Below are 16547 nucleotides of genomic sequence, written 5' to 3' on the forward strand. Positions count from 1 at the left end.
TTTTTTAAGATTTTATTTATTTATTTGACAGAGAGAGAGCTAGAGAGAGAACTAGAGAGAGCACAAGTGGGGTGAAGGGCAGAGGGAGAAGCAGGCTCCCCGCTGTGCAGGGAGCCCCATGGGGGACTCGATCCTGGGACTCCAGAATCATGACCTGAGCCGAAGGCAGATGCTTAACTGACTGAGCCACCCAGGCGCCCTCTTTAAAATTTTATTATTTTTAAGTAATCTCTACACCCAACGTGGGGCTCAAACTCACAACCCTGAGACCAAGAGTTGCATGTTCTTCTGACTGAGCCAGGCAGGCGCCCATGCTTTGCATTTCTATGAGTTCTATTTTTTTTCCAAATTGTATAATCCCGATGATTTCTCATTATATGTTTCCCTTGTAACTGCATTCTTTATTTCTTTTTTTTTTTAAGATTTTATTTATTTATTTGAGAGAGAGAGAATGAGAGACAGAGAGCATGAGAGGGAGGAGGGTCAGAGGGAGAAGCAGACTCCCCGCTAAGCAGGGAGCCCGATGCGGGACTCGATTCCGGGACTCCAGGATCATGACCTGAGCCGAAGGCAGTCGCTCAACCAACTGAGCCACCCAGGCGCCCGCATTCTTTATTTCTGTAAACATTCTACACACAACCATTCTATATTTGTATTTGACGATTCCAGATCATACTGGAGGCTGTTTGTGGAGGGTGTGGTAGGAGTGTTCTCTAAATATGTTGATTCTTCTGATTATCACTCATAGTGGATTTGCCTTCTTGCACACTTGGTGGTCTTTGTAAAGTTACGTCTGATTTTTAACCCATGGAAGTCTTGTAAGACTAACTTGGGGGAAATTTCCTCTACAGCTGTTGCCTCTAATTCAACAGATGGAAAATACCAAATTATGGCTGGACTTTGCCCTCCAGCAATGTATTCAAATTTCTTGGCTCAGGGCTCCAAAAGAGTGAGACAGAAGCTTCCAAAGGGTAGGTCTGGGACTGAAACTGCATCACTCCCACTACATTCTATTGGTTGAGGCCAGCACATATACAAGGAGAGGGGAAATAATTTTCCTGCTGGATAATAGTGGCATGTACTTCAGAGTCATTACCCTAGGTTTTTTCCTTCACCATCAATCTGGGGATTCCCTTCACATCTCTCTTGTACTGTTTTTTTTTTTATTTTTTTTAAAGATTTTATTTATTTATTTGAGAGAGAGAGAATGAGATAGAGAGAGCATGAGAGGGGGGAGGGTCAGAGGGAGAAGCAGACTCCCCGCCGAGCAGGGAGCCCGATGTGGGACTCGATCCTGGGACTCAGGAAGAGGGAGTTTTTCTTTTGCTTCTTGCAGTATCTCTGTTTTTCAAGTTCTATTTTTCTGCTTGTTTAGACTCTTTCATATTGGAGGTTTTGCTCAAATATTTGGTGATCTTTGACTGTTCATGTTTCAGAACAAAACAATAATAATAATAATTTTTAAAAAGAACAAGGTACTAGATCTTGTACAAAAGCTCTTGTGTGTGTATGGGGGGGGAGGGATTAATCAGCCAGCGAGCTTCAGGATGATCAGATGGGGGAACTGTCAATGGTGTGCTCGAGCTGGCTTACATCAGCTTGCAAAAGCTGAATGTATACCTATGTCCCAATTCTGCATTCAGTGACATCATTTTGGTAGATTGAAATTGTCCATGAACATTTCCATCAGCAAATGCAACAAGTGAGGGCACACTTCCTCCCAGATTGCTGGTTGTTAAGCATTTATTGTCACACCACTGGGAGCTGGTTTATTAGGTTGGGGCCCTCACAATGAAACCTGAGAGGACTGTAGAGAAGTCTTTTCTCCTAAGATATTATTCAATTCTCCTCAGTTCTCCTTTCAAATTTCTCCCTGGCTGACAGCATTCTACGACTGGGATATGAATCGGGCGCCTGGGTGGCTCAGTTGGTTAAGCGATTGCCTTCAGCTCAGGTCATGATCCCAGGGTCGTGGGATCGAGTCCCGCATCGGGCTCCCAGCTCAGCGGGGAGTCTGTTTCTCCCTCTGACCCTCCCCCCTTTCGTGCTCTCTCTTTCTCATTCTCTCTCTCAAATAAATAAATAAAATATTTTTTTAAAAAAAGAATGGGATATGAAAAGAGAAATTGGGGGTCCAATTTTTTCTTTTACAAACTTTCTGCTTTCAGCTTTGACTCACCTTTCTCAGCCACTGTCTTTGGCATACCCAAGTTCCATGTCTGTTCTCATTTTCTTCAGAGAATAATACTGTTCCTTTAGGACATATGTGCCTGCTCAGGGTAGGAAGCAGTCATGGGCACCTCAATACCCCTAATTTCAGACTTTTAGCCAACCCACCAATTTTCAGCACCATGCCTCAACTCCACCTGCCATTGTGCCTGATACCTGCAAGTCCTGAGCCTCTTATGAGTTATTTGGTGGTAAATCAGCTCACCTATTGCTCATCCTGTTTGTAGGCATTTCAGGGTGTAGTTACATTTTAGGTTGTTGTTCCATCTTGCTTAATCAGATACTACTCTTCCATCTGCTTCCTATATTCCAAAAATTTGTTGAAATCTGTTGTCTGCTTCTTTTTTCCTCTCTTTGTTTCTGTGGTTCCATACATTAAGAAAATCCCTATATTATTGTGTTTGTAACCAATATACAAAATTTAAACTAAATACTCTTTATTGATTTTGAATGAAAACCTGTAAATCTTTCAGCCTTCATAAGTTGGCCTTCCTTCCTCCGCATTTTAGGAAACTTTTATTTAATTTTGTCTCTGATTACCTCTTATCCAGTTAGTATTTATTTTCAGGGACATGTGTAATTCTTTGGCTTGATCTCTACCCTTTGTTCTCTTTCTATTCCTTTATTTTCATCTTTTAAAACATATTCTGTGTTCTAGGAACGAATTCTAAATTTATCTTAGTAATGGAATGTTGACTTGGATGTGATTGAAGACTAATTTCTAAGGAGACAGTGATCCAGAAGTTTAAATGCCTGTACTTATGGTTTATATGAATGCCTTGTGAGTGTCTTAGCTCATTAGTGTTGTAGCTATGTCTTAAATGTTGTTTTATAAGAGCTAATGATAACAGGAGTTATAAATAGATGGGTTTAAAAGTAACTGCTGGGGGGCGCCTGGGTGGCTCAGTTGGTTGGGCGACTGCCTTCGGCTCAGGTCATGATCCTGGAGTCCCAGGATCGAGTCCCGCATCGGGCTCCCTGCTCAGCAGGGAGTCTGCTTCTCCCTCTGACCCTCCTCCCTCTCATGTGCTTGCTCTCTCTCATTCTCTCTCTCTCAAATAAATAAATAAAATCTTTAAAAAAAAAGTAACTGCTGGGGTTAAGATGTGAAACTAGATTAAGCACGAGTTTAATCTTTTCTCAGACTCAGCCAAACCCAACTTGTATGAGTTACCTATACTTATACTTAAATTACTAGTGCTTTCTCCAAGTAGGAAAGTGGGACACAGGAATTATTTCAGGAAATATCTAAGAAAACACAGCTGTCTATGCTCATATCCTTATGTGACAAGTATCCTTTTTCTAAAAAGTTTTATTTGTTTAAGTAATCTCTACACCCAATGTGGGGCTCCAACTCACTACGCTGAGATCAAGAGTCGCATGCTCTTCCAACTGAGCCCCCCAGGTGCCCCCTATGACAAGTATCCTTATGTGATGAAAGAGGAATTGTGGCATAGATATGTGGCTGAATCATATCTACACACCAAATCAAAATGTCTTTGACTACACTGACTTGGTTTTCCTTCAACTCAATTGTGCTCTTTAGAGCCTTCATTGAGGGTTTAAATTCTGCGATTGAATTTTAGTTTTCTTTTCAATCCCATGTTATCTCATCTATCTCTCCTTTATCCTGGCCTGTATTTTTGTATCTCTCCTAAAGATTTCTTACATATTTTTTAATTTCTTTGATAATGAATATTTCCCTGGAATTTTCTTTTGGATCTTATAATGTTGCTCCCCCGATTGTGCTCTCTCTCCCTCTCTCTCTAATAAATAATTACAAATCTTAAAAAAAATAACAATACAAAGCTTTAAAAAAAAAAAAAGAATCATTAGTTCGGGATATCGCTAGAGTTTGGGTTGTATAAACTGTGGTGCAACAAGGCAGCCAAATATATGAAGATGCAGAGAATGCAGTGTGTGGGGACAGGAGCAGAAGAAGATGTGCAAAGAGATAAAGTAATAAAATATGAGAGAAGGAGGGAGTGATAGCAAGAGCAAGAATGAGAGTGAGGAAGAACTTCCTGGTTCCAGTTCCTCTTAAGTTCCTACTAAACTTCCTCTCTTTGTCCTCTGAGCCACACCCATGTGTTAACAATTTTCCTTTAGTTTGGAGTGGGAGTCTGGGACTACTAAGGGAACTTTGATTAAGACATCCATTCCCAGTCCTAATAAGCAAATCACATCATTGTGAGTAAGAGGATGAAGAAAATGCTGCACATTCAGTTCCTATTGTGGGAGGATGTAATCCTCAAAGTAATATCAGATGATTAGATGATTAGGAAACAAGGTAAAAAGGTGTGGGAGTGCGTTAGGGTGGGGAGACAGAGACCACATCCTCATTTTGCCCCTGTGGAAATTATTTTCTGATCCGTGAGAAGGTTGATCCTGTCATTCCTAAGTCTCAGTAAAGTATTAAAGTGCAGGTTCCATATGAGTAGCAAAAGCTTGTAAAGCTTAGCTTATGACCAATTCCTGATCACGGGGTTAAAGATGAGAGAAAGCAAAGCTTCTAGCTTGCTGGTGAAGACCACCACCAGGTGTATTTTAAAGTTATTTATGAACTTCATGATATTTCACCAAAAACTGTGGTCTGCATCTCTTAAAAATAAGGATATTTTTGGGGCACCTATCTGGCTCAGTTGGTAGAGCATGCAACTCTTGGTCTCAGGGTTGTAAGTTTGAACTCTACATTTGGTTAGAGATTACTTAAAAATAAAATCTTTAAAAAGAATGACATTTCCTTACACAGCCACAATGTCATTATCAAATCTAACAAAACCAACAGTAATTCCTAATATGCTCCCATATTAAGTCCCTATTCACATTTACCTAACTAGTCCATTAGTTCCCCACTTGCAATGTCATCATGATCATATGTTAAATTCCAAGGTATACATGGGTATCTTTCTAGATATTTTCTTCCTTTTATTCATCTATTTGCCTGTTACTATGCCAATAATACACTTTTTAAATGAAATATTTTACTTTGAAATAATTGTAGATTCGTATGCCATTGTAAGAAATCATAGAGATTTCATATACCCTTTACCCAGTTCTTCCAATGGCAACACTGGCAAAACTATAATACAATATTACAGCTTGAATATCAACATTAATACAGTCAAAAGACAGAACATTTCCATGACCACAAGGATCCCTCATGATGCCCTTTTATAGACATGCTCACTTCTCTCCAGACCCCACCACCTCCTTAACCCCTGAGAGTTACCCACTAATTAGTTTGTTGTCAATTTTTCCTTCATATATTTCGGGGACTCTGTTATCAGGTGTGTATATGTTTATTATCATTATTGAAACTTTTATCAGTATATAACGTTCTTTGTGTCTTATAAACTTTTAAAAAACAATTTAAAATCTACTTTGTCTGGGCCTTTCTTTTTCCGCCATCTTGGAGTCTGGCTTTGCTGGCTTTTGTGGGGTCTCCAGAACCAGAGGGAGCACACAGCTCTTCTTAAAATCAAAGGTGTGTATGCTCGAGATGAAACAGAATTCTATCTAGGCAAGAGATGTGCTTATGTGTACAAGCAAAGAACAACACAGTGACTCCTGGTGGCAAACCAAACGAAACCAGAGTAATCTGGGGAAAAGTAACTCATGCTCATGGAAACAGTGGCATAGTTCGTGCCAAATTCCGAAGCAACCTTCCTGCTAAAGCCATTGGCCACAGAATCCGTGTGATGCTGTACCCCTCAAGGATTTAAATTTAATGAAAAGTAAATGAATAAAGGGGTAGATTTGTTCTCTCGTAAAACAACACAAAACAAAACAAAAAATCTACTTTGACAATAATATAGCCACACCAGTTCTCTTTTGGTTACCATTTGCATAGAAAAGTTTTTCCATCTTTTCACGTCGACCTCTTTATCTCCTTATATCTAACGTGAATCTCTTGGAGACAGCATATAGATGGATCATATTTTTTCAGTCCCTTTTGTAATATCTGTCTTTTAATTGCTCTATTTAGGCCATTTAAATTTAGTGTAATTACTGATATATTTGCTTAAAATGAATTGAGAAGTATTTCCTCCTCTTCTATTTTCTGGAAGAGATTGTATGAAATTGATATTAATTCTTCTTTGAATTTTTGATACTATTCTCCAGTGAAACGATCTGGGCTTGGTGATTTCTTTTTTAGAAGTTTTAATACTATAAATGAACTTAATAGTTGTAGGTCAATTTAAATTTCCTATTTTATATTGGGCTAATTGTAGATTTTTTTTTTTTGAGGAATCAGTCCAGTTTACCTATGTTATCAAATTTATGTGTGTAGATTTATTCATAGTATTCTGTATTATACTTTTAATGCCTGCAGTGTCTATAGAAGTATGCTCTGTTTTGTTCCTGATATTGGTAATTTGACTTTTCTTTTTCTCTTGCTAGAGTTTGCTAGAGTTTTGTTAATTCTATTTATCTTTTCAAAGAACCTGTTCTGGGGCACCTGGGTGGCTCAGTCGGTTGAGCATCTGCCTTTGGCTCAGGTCATGATCCTATGAGCCCCTCATCAGGCTCCCTGCTCAGCAGGGGGCCTGCTTCTCATTGAGTTTTTAAAAATTCTGTTATTATACTTCTCAGTTTTAAAATTTCCATCTTGTTCTTCTTAATGTCTTCTATTTCTTGCTAAAACTTTCTATTTCTTGGGGCGCCTAGGTGGCTCAGTTGGTTGAGTGTCTGACTCTTCATTTCAGCTCAGGTGATGATCTCAGGGTTGTGAGATTGAGCCCCACATTGGGCTCAGCACTGACGGTGGAGCCTACTTAAGATTTTCTCTCTCCTTCTCCCTCTGCCCATCCCTCCCTCTCTCTCTCTCTTTCTCTAAATAAATAAATAAATAAATATAAACATTTCTGTTTCTTTAATGAAGTTTTCTATTTTTTCATTTGTTTCAAGTGTGTTTGTTGAGATATATTTATCATGGCTGCTTTAAAATCTTTGTCAGATGATGTTAACATGTCTGTCATCTGTGTTGGCATCTATTGATTTTCTTTTTCCATTCAGTTTGACAACTATCTGGTTCTTGATATGACAAGTGACTTTCTACTGAAATTTCTACATTTGGGCCTTATGTTCTGATACACTGGATCTTATTTAAACTTTCTGTTTTATCTGACTTCTTCTGACACTGCTCCACAAGGAAAGAAGTGGTATCCCTTCCTTACTTCCAGGTGGAGGTGAATGTCCAGGTTCTGTACATCATTTCCGCTGATACTGTGTATGTTGGGGGTGGGGACTGCCCTCAGCAGGGATGAAATTTCTGACTCTATATTTAGCTTTGCCTTGACACCAGTCCAATGGGTTGGACAATAGAAGAGTCAGTCACTTCTTTACAGCCTGGCAAGGTTGGAAGTCTAGGCTCCCCACTCGATCTTTGCTGGCATGTGTGGGAATTAGGCCACAGTTTTTACTGTATTGTCTGGCTCTAGTAAATTATCTGCTAAGTTATCCTTTTGCTGATATCCTTTAGCTCAAGAGAGCAATCTTTCACAGGGTTTATTTGTTTGTGTCTGTTGGTGTTTCCAGGTTGCTGGCTGCTTCAGCATCCAGTCAGGAATATATGGAGCAAAAAGAAAACCCAGAGACCTCACCACCATGTCATTTTTTCAGATCACAATCTCCCTATGCCACTCTGCCTCCATCTTTCAGAGCCTTTTAATGTTTGTTTTATATATAAGATCCAGGGGTTTTTTGTTTGGTTTTGTTTTGTTATTTGCTGTACTCCATCTACCTGGAAACTGAACCGTCCCCAATAACATACTTTTAATTACTGTATTTTATATTATGTTTTGACATTTGGTAGCAACTCCTCCTTATTTCTTTTCTTTTCTCTCTTTCTTTCTTTTTTTCTTTCCTTCCTTCTTTCTTTCATTGTCTTGGTTATACCCATGCATTTCTCTTCCAGATTAACTTTAGGCTCAGCATTTCACATTCCCTTTTAAAAATCCCATTGGGATTTTGATTGGGATTATGTTAAATTTATAGATTATTGGAGGGAGGGATGTACTGCTTTAGAATATTGAATCATCCCATCTAAGACCAAGGTCTCTACTTTTATTCATGCTGTATTTTATGTCCCTCATTGAAGATTCATAGTTTTCTTGTACAATTTTTTTAAAGATTTTGTTTATTTATTTGAGAGAGAGCATGAGTGGAGGGGAGGGGCAAAGGGAGGGGGAGAAACAGACTCCTTGCTGAGCAGGGAGAGACATGGGGCTCAATCCCAGGACCTTGAGATCATGACCTGAGCCGAAGACAGATGCTGAACCGACTGAGCCACCCAGGCACCCCTGTGCAATTCTTATTGGATTTATTCTTACATAGTTACAGGTTTTTTTAAAATTATAAATGGGATATTAACTAGCACTTGTAATTGGTAAGTGTTAATGTCATCAGTTTCTATATATTTATCTTATATTTTGCCACTGTACTCAATCTTTAATTCTTTCAGTGGCTATTTTTTTTTCCTCTACTAGGCATCCCCTTCCCCCACATTTCTTCTGGTAACAGTTCTTCAGGTAACTCCCCACCTCATTTCTTCGAGTAACTTCTTTTTTTTTTTTTTTAAAAGATTTATTTATTTGACAGAGAGAGATAGCGAGAGAAGGAACACAAGCAGGGGGAGTGGGAGAGGGAGAAGCAGGCTTCCCGCAGCGCAGGGAGCCCAATGTGGGGCTCGATCCCAGGACCCTGGGATCATGACCTGAGCCGAAGGCAGACGCTTAACGACTGAGCCACCCAGGCGCCCCTCTTCGAGTAACTTCTAAAGTGCATGTGTAATCTGGTACAAGTCAATCACAACATCTCATGCTCCTGAATGAAAGGTGGGCACATGAGCCAGACAAACCAGTCAAAACCCTTTCTGGAATTTTTATGGCTGTAGTTGACAGGGAAGAAGTTTGTTTCTTCTCTGGTCATGGAGTTATCAGATACAATTGTGGATGCCACCAGTAGCCGATGTTCCCTAATTGCACAGAGAAAGCCATTCTAATTTGGAAGACAATGAAACTGATATACAGTATGAAACCAAGACAATTAAGAGAAAGAGAGAGAGCAGTATTTATCCTTATTTCCAGTATACTCCTGCCATTCCTATTCCATGAGCCAATAAACCACCTCTTCTTTAAACTACTCTGACTCTAGTTGCTTTATTTGCAACTAAAAGAATCTTTTTTTTTAAAGATTTTATTTATTTATTTGAGAGAGAGAGCACATGAGAGAGAGCACATGAGAGGGGGGAGGGTCAGAGGGAGAAGCAGACTCCCCACTGAGCAGGGAGCCCGATGCGGGACTCGATCCCGGGACTCCAGGATCATGACCTGAGCCGAAGGCAGTCGCTTAACCAACTGAGCCACCCAGGCGCCCAAAAGAATCTTGACCATATACAACTGATACCAGAAGTGGGGTGTTGTAAGCAACAGAATTTAAAAGGTGGACCTGGCTAAGTGGTGTGGAAAGCAATAAGAAATCATTTCTTTCCAATCTGGGAAGATTATTATCCTCATGGAAATGGATCATCTAGCTTATTTTTTTAAAGATTTTTTATTTTCAAGTAATCTCTACACCCAACATGGGGCTCAAATTGACAACCCTGAGATCAAGTGTTGCACGCTCTACCGACTGAGTCCGCCAGGCACGCCTGGATCACCTAGTTTAATCTCCTGTTGTGGGTTCAGACTATTTGCCCAATGGTATTGAAGTCACTGGGGATTTGATAGAAAAATATCAGATATTGAATGTGATATACTACTGGCAGTCTTCAGAATGGTGCTGCAAGATAACAAAAATCTTTCTTTTAAACTGGACCATCAGAGGAGGTTGGAAAATTAGCTTTGTTAAGAAAGATCTAGTCTCTTTGTGACCAATGATCTAAGACCACTGAGAGATAATTCTGTGCTACAAGTAATTGCAAAAGCTGAATTTTATTTTCTATGCTAAAGTTAGGAGGAGCCAGAGAAAACAATCCATTGTAATCGTAATCTGTTTATTTTTTCCCCCATCTTCCCCATCTTTCTTTTATGCTACCTCAGTGTTGGGTAACTTGCCTCATAGTCTTGACAACCCTTTTGGCTGACAGCAGCTCCTGGGGTTGCAAGCTTCCTTATTCAGTATCATGAAGAAAGAACAAGACAACGTCCCAGCATTTTCAGCAAAAGTCCTGTGATTCACTCTGATTGGCTGCTATAGGGCATGTGTCCATCCCTGAACAATCATTTCGGCTTGGTAGATGGGAACATACTGATTGGCATACCCCCTTGATTTGGTGGTAGAAAACAATCCCAGATTAAATCTCTTAACAAAGAATGGGGGTGTGCAGAGGTGGTTCCCAAAGGAAAGTCAAGGTCTCAGTCCAGAATAGATGCTGAACAGTAAACCCCAGAAGTCCATATACTAAGGAAGAATCTTAAGGCCTAGATGGATAGTCAGAGCCTGTTGCTAAGAGACAAACCACAAGAGACCGGCTCAGAATCAAGTTTCATGACTGGGCAAGATTTCTGGCATTGGTTACTTGCACATGGCATCCCTAGGAATTGAAATGGCAGACAGCCAACTAGGATTTAAGGGAGCTGTATCACTAGAGAAATCCCAAGCCTAGCAAATGGGGGCCTCTGATTGCTCAGCCCTGAGATAATTCCAACTCTAACTATGCCAGTAGGAAGTGGGGCACTTGAGCAGGACACCTCCCAAGAGGAGAATTCTCTTTAAACTGGCCATGGAGGACAATGGATGAGATAAATCCAGGCAGCAGCCAAAATCAGGGGCAATCAGACTTGCTAAGAGACACCTAATTTCACTGCCAGGGAAGTGAGTCCTAGCAGGTCCTGTCCTTCTGCCTGTGGTATTTTCTAGACTGCAGACCTCTGTTATTTTCCCTTCCTCATTTTCTTTAAAAAATACATGTTTAAATTTTTTTATAAAAATAAGTGCTCATTTTTATAACACCAAATAAAAAAATAAAAGGTTATTAAGTGAGACCTTTGTCTGTTTCCCAGACCTTCCTCCATTGGTCCACTCCTACCCCTTGAAGGGTTACACCATTAAGAGTTGGGTATGTGTCCTTCAGAGGTTCTCCTACATACATACAAGTAGGAACATACATCTAAACTGTGGAAGAGAGTAAAATTGAAAAATTAAAGTCTCCCTCTATCAATTCCAAGGCCCATTCCCTAGAAGTCATCATTTTCAACCATTTCTCTCTTTAGCCTTCTGATAGTACTTCCATAATGCCAGAAAATATATTAATATCTCTGTGCCTAATTCATCAAATTTAAACAGTATCTCCTGACTCCCTGCAGTGAAAGGTGATGAATTTAGCTTTCCTTCCACTGCATCCCTTCTTTCCCTAATCCCTGCCACTCACATATTTATTTACTTCTTTTATCATTTACTTTTAGGGCTTTAAATAATATATTTAAATGTCTATTTCCTAACTTCTCTTTGGATTGTTACCTGTATAAAAATGACTTTATTTTATTCTTACTCTTGATCGATATTTTGGCTGGGTATAATTCCCCCCTACTATCAGTGAGGATTAAGTTTAGTTATAAAGAAGATACCCAAAATAGCAGTGGCTCAAACAAGTTGAAGTTTATTTTTTTCTCATGTAAAAGACTTCTGGGGAATAAGCTCCTCTCAGTTTTCTACTCTGACACTTGTAAGATGTGGTCCTTGTCCTCACGGTCCAAGATGATGGCCTCATACTGGCTTTACAGGCAGCAGGATGGATGGAGGAAGGTGCAAAGAAGGAAAGGGACAGCCGGAACTTAGTCACATGGACACACTTAGCTTCAAGGGAGGCTGGAAATGTGACTTTGATTCTGGATGGCTATGTGCCCAGCTAAAAACCCAAGATTATATTACTAAGGAAGAATTACGTGCATGCTGCAGCAACTATCCACCCTCCTGTTGGCCTACCTCTGGGGGGACAGATGCTGGGAACAACTAGTAGTCTTGCCATTCCCTTTGCCACCTGCAGGTTTTGCTCCACTGTCTTCTTGCATCGGGGTTGCTGGTAAGATGTCTGATGATCATCTGATTTTCGTTCCTTTGAAGGTAATCTGTTCTTTCCCATGGATGGTTTCAAATGAGAGAAGTGCATCTGCAGAGGACAAATCATTTGCTCACAATTTGCTACTAACCTACACTTGTGCTTTTCTCAGATGCCTTCCTTCCTGTGCCCTCTGTGTTCACCCACTCATGTGGTGTGTTCGCCAGCTTTGTGTCTGCAGCTTTGTGTCTGCAGCTTTCCTCTCACTCTCCCTGGGTGACAGCCTCCTCCTGGGGCTCTCGCTACCAACCATTGGGATGAATCCTAATGATCTCCATAGCTTAATCTTTTCCTTCAACCTCTGGATCCAAAACATCCAGTCATCTACCGACTTGACTGACCCTCGGCCACCCCACCACCCCCACCAAACATGCCATCTGAACTTGCCACTTCCTCTCACTGCACAGAACATTCTTCTGTGTCACTCTTTCGAGGAACCACAGAACACTTTGCCCTTTTGCCCATGACAGAAACCTGCCATTTCTGTGTGGACATACATATGCCTCTGTATGTTCCTCCTTCTACTTGAACTTCCTTCTTCCTTTCTTCCCTTGACTAATTTTTTTTTTATTTGAGAGAGAGGGAGGGGGGAGCAGAGGAAGAGAGACAAGCAGACCCCCTGCTGAACCTGGAGCCCAATGAGGGGCTGGATCTCACGACCCTGAGATCATGACCTGGGCCGAAACCAAGAGTCGGATGCTTAACCAACTGCACCCCCACCCCGGGATGCCCCCTTCCCTTGGCTAATTCTCATTCATCTTACATCACTAGGCTGAGGGACACGTTTTTGGGAAAGTGTTTCCTGGGTTCTTTCTACCTCAGTCTCCGTGGGGAGCCCCTTTCTTGGATTCCCACGGTATCTGGAGTGTCCCTGTATCCCATCATCATCATGATACTTTCTAATTGTCCAAACCCTTGTCTGGATTGTGAGCTATCTGATGGTAGAGACAAAATCTTGTTTCTGAATCCCCAATATCTAGTAGAGCACTTGGCACACAGAAGTGGGAGCTTCCATTTTTTGCAATCTGGCTCATTTCCCACATACCTCCTGCTAACTGCACCCCTTTTTCTTTGGGGGAACTCCCTCCTTCACGTGGTCTTGAGGAGCTATAAGCTGGACTTCTGCCTCTGCTTCTGCCTCCTCTACAGCAGTGGATGTGTAGCCGGGGTTGGATTAGTCACAGTCTCCCGCACCCCTGGCAACAGGTATCACTGACCAGAGCAGGACCAATCAGACTCTTCCTTGGGGTCAGATGTGGGGAAGGGGGTCCTCTTCACGCTGGGATTGCTAGTTGAGATGATACAGGCACGGGGCCATGGGTGACCATCCTCCCTCCACGTGGGAGGAGTCTCTGCAGAACACAGCCAGGCAGAGATGAGCAGAGAAAAGACATGGGCAGGGATGGAGTTCTGATGGCCTTGAGTCCCGCCAGGTCCGTCAGCTCTTGTGTTCCTTCCCTCACTCCTTCTCTCCCAGTACCTTCTCCAGTTATGCGGACCAACAAATTCCCTTTTTGTTTAAATTGCTTTGAGTGGGTTTCTAACCCTTGTAAGTGAAAGAGTTCTAATAGAGAGCTCTGTAACAGTCTAATGAAAACCTGAATAGACGAAGTGAACTGTCCCCACTGCCTCTCTGCCTGACCCCCGCTCCCTCTGAGCATGGCGCGACACCTCCTCAACTATGCTCTTTGGAAAGGGCGATGCCCCCCCGCTTGCCTGCACTTAACGGCATCGAGTCAGAACTCCTCAGCCTGGCAAGCGAGACCTTTGCCAGATGACCCCAACTGCCAGCCGACGTCCTGTCCTCTTCCCACGCAGCCTCCGGGCCAGCCAGATAAACGCTCCCCACTGCGTGCACTTGCCCTGTTGTTCCAGGCTGCTGAATGTATGCATGAGCCTCAACCAGGAGTATGCTTCTTCCCTCCATTAAGCCCGATCCACCCTCCAAGACCAGTCCTGAGGGGTACCTCCTTCACAGCCTCCCTGCCCCCCCAAGCAGAGTCCAGTTTCCTTTGCTGTAGCAGTCGCCACCTTGTACACCAGCACACTGACTGCTCTGATGGTTTCCTCATCTGTCCCTCCCTTGCTAGACAGAGTTCCTTAAGGGCAGAGAGCTGCTCCTCACTCACCTCTGTATCCCCGTCTCCCAACACCCACAGTGGGTTGTCAGCTAGCATGTGGTGAGTGAGTGGAGGTCTTAGAAAGAAGCTTCATTTCATTATCTGTAGATGGTAGAAATGGAGTGCTGATCCCACACACCCCCATGTTTCAGGTTTCAGAAGAGAGGCAAGTCCTATGATCATTCACCGGGACCCATTCCATGCCGAGAGGGTAGAGAGCAGGAAGGCAGTGTGGATGCCACCTGAGTGGCCCGCGTCTACACTGGCTTCTGATGGCACCATATTGTCTCCCTGAGATTCTGAGTTTTGAGCAGCCCTGCCTCCTGCCTCACTTTCCACCTCCCAGCAGTGTTAGAAAGAAACAAGAAAGTCGGGCGCCTGGGTGGCTCAGTTGGTTGGGCGACTGCCTTCGGCTCAGGTCATGATCCTGGAGTCCCCGGATCGAGTCCCGCATCCGGCTCCCTGCTCAGCAGGGAGTCTGCTTCTCCCTCTGACCCTCCCCCCTCTCATGTGCTCTCTCTCTCAAATAAATAAATAAAATCTTTAAAAAAAAAAAAAAGAAAGAAAGAAGAAGGTCAAAAAAGAGGGGTTCTTGTAAATCTCCCAACTCTCTATTCACGTGGTAGGACAGACGCATCCCCGGGGGGGCATGGGATGAGCTTTGGGGAAGTCGGAGAAGAAGCCTGGGGAGATTCTTCCTGTTGCATGCACACCTGTCCTCTGAGTGTACTTCTGTGTTGTTCTGTGTGACTTCCCACACCAGTGAGAGGCAGCATGGCGACAGTCTAGAATCCAGAGTGGCTGTGTGACCTTAGGTAAGCCACTTAACTTCTCTGGGCCACAATTTCCTCATCTGTCAAGTAAGGATGATAATGTACTTACCTCACAGTCTAGCTGTGAGGAATAAATGAGCTGATATTTGTGAAGTCCAAAATAAGTACTATGTAAATGTTTGTCTAGATTTTATTAGGATTTCATGCATTGAAATCCAATTTGGGGATCCCAGAACACTTTTTGCCCTTAATAAAGAGATCCCTTGAGAGGCCTGTGGGTGTAGTGGAGGTTGGTGGTTGTGGAGGAAATGGTCCTGGAACTACCTGGGGGGTGGAAAAGAGACAGTGAAATTTCTCAAGTATCCACAAGAGGGCACCCAATTGCGCAAAAGAGCCCATGGGCCTTATTGCCTTCATTTACTTCGACTTGAGTATCTGCTCCAAAGCAGGTCAGTCAGACCCAGACCACAAGGGTGTGATAATGGCTGACAGTGCTGCCCAGTCATGATAAATGACTCGTATGGAAACATCTCCAAATTCAGGCTGTGTGTACCCCAATACACACCATTTTCAGTCCTCAGACACCCAGATATCCCCAACCTTTAGCACTGTTCCTGAACATGCTATCCTGAGGACTGTCTGGATATTTAGGAAAAGGAGTGTCAGGTGCTTCTATGCCGAGATATGATGGTCCCCTCACTCCGACCCCCACCCCCGGGAGTCAGACCCGCTCACTAGCCTCACCCATTGGGTCCTCAAATGGTCCATCATGGATTCTTCTCCTACCCGTCCCCTAGCTACCGGAGGCTGACCAGAGTCTGGGCTGGGTTACTTGGCTCCAGCTCTGGTCCTCATCCTTGGTTTTTCAGAGAGAGCTGTAAGGGGGTTGGGGTGGAGGTGGTGGAACCAGAGACTTCTGTCTGCCCCCTGAGAGGGTGATGGCTGAGATGGGGAGAACAAGCCCAGGGCCTGAATCTGTACAGAACTCATGACTGACGAGAGACATCACTGCCCCTGGGTCCCAAGGGGTTGGGAAGGTGGAGGATGGGGAAGGGAGGTCTCGCACACTCTGTCTCCTCCTCTCCCTTCCTCCCACAATCCAGGCCCAAGGCCACCTTTCCAGCAGCCAGCAATGCAAGGATGCAACCCTGCAGCCCAGAGAGGGCAGAACCACTCCTGACCCCTGCCCTCCACGACTCCTCCACACAGAGAGAGTCAGGGGCAGAGGGAAAAGCCCCGGCTCTAGAAGAGACCCGGCTTCCACACCTGGCCACTGTCACCTCCCTGCGCCTGTCTCCTCATCTGTAAGTCGGGGTGGGTGGGGGAAGAACGATGCCACCAGCTCAGGCAATGCCGCAGCAC

Source organism: Leptonychotes weddellii, chromosome 15 (assembly GCF_054177405.1).
Source record: "Leptonychotes weddellii isolate Sample4059 chromosome 15, ASM5417740v2, whole genome shotgun sequence".
Taxonomy (NCBI): Eukaryota; Metazoa; Chordata; class Mammalia; order Carnivora; family Phocidae; genus Leptonychotes; species Leptonychotes weddellii.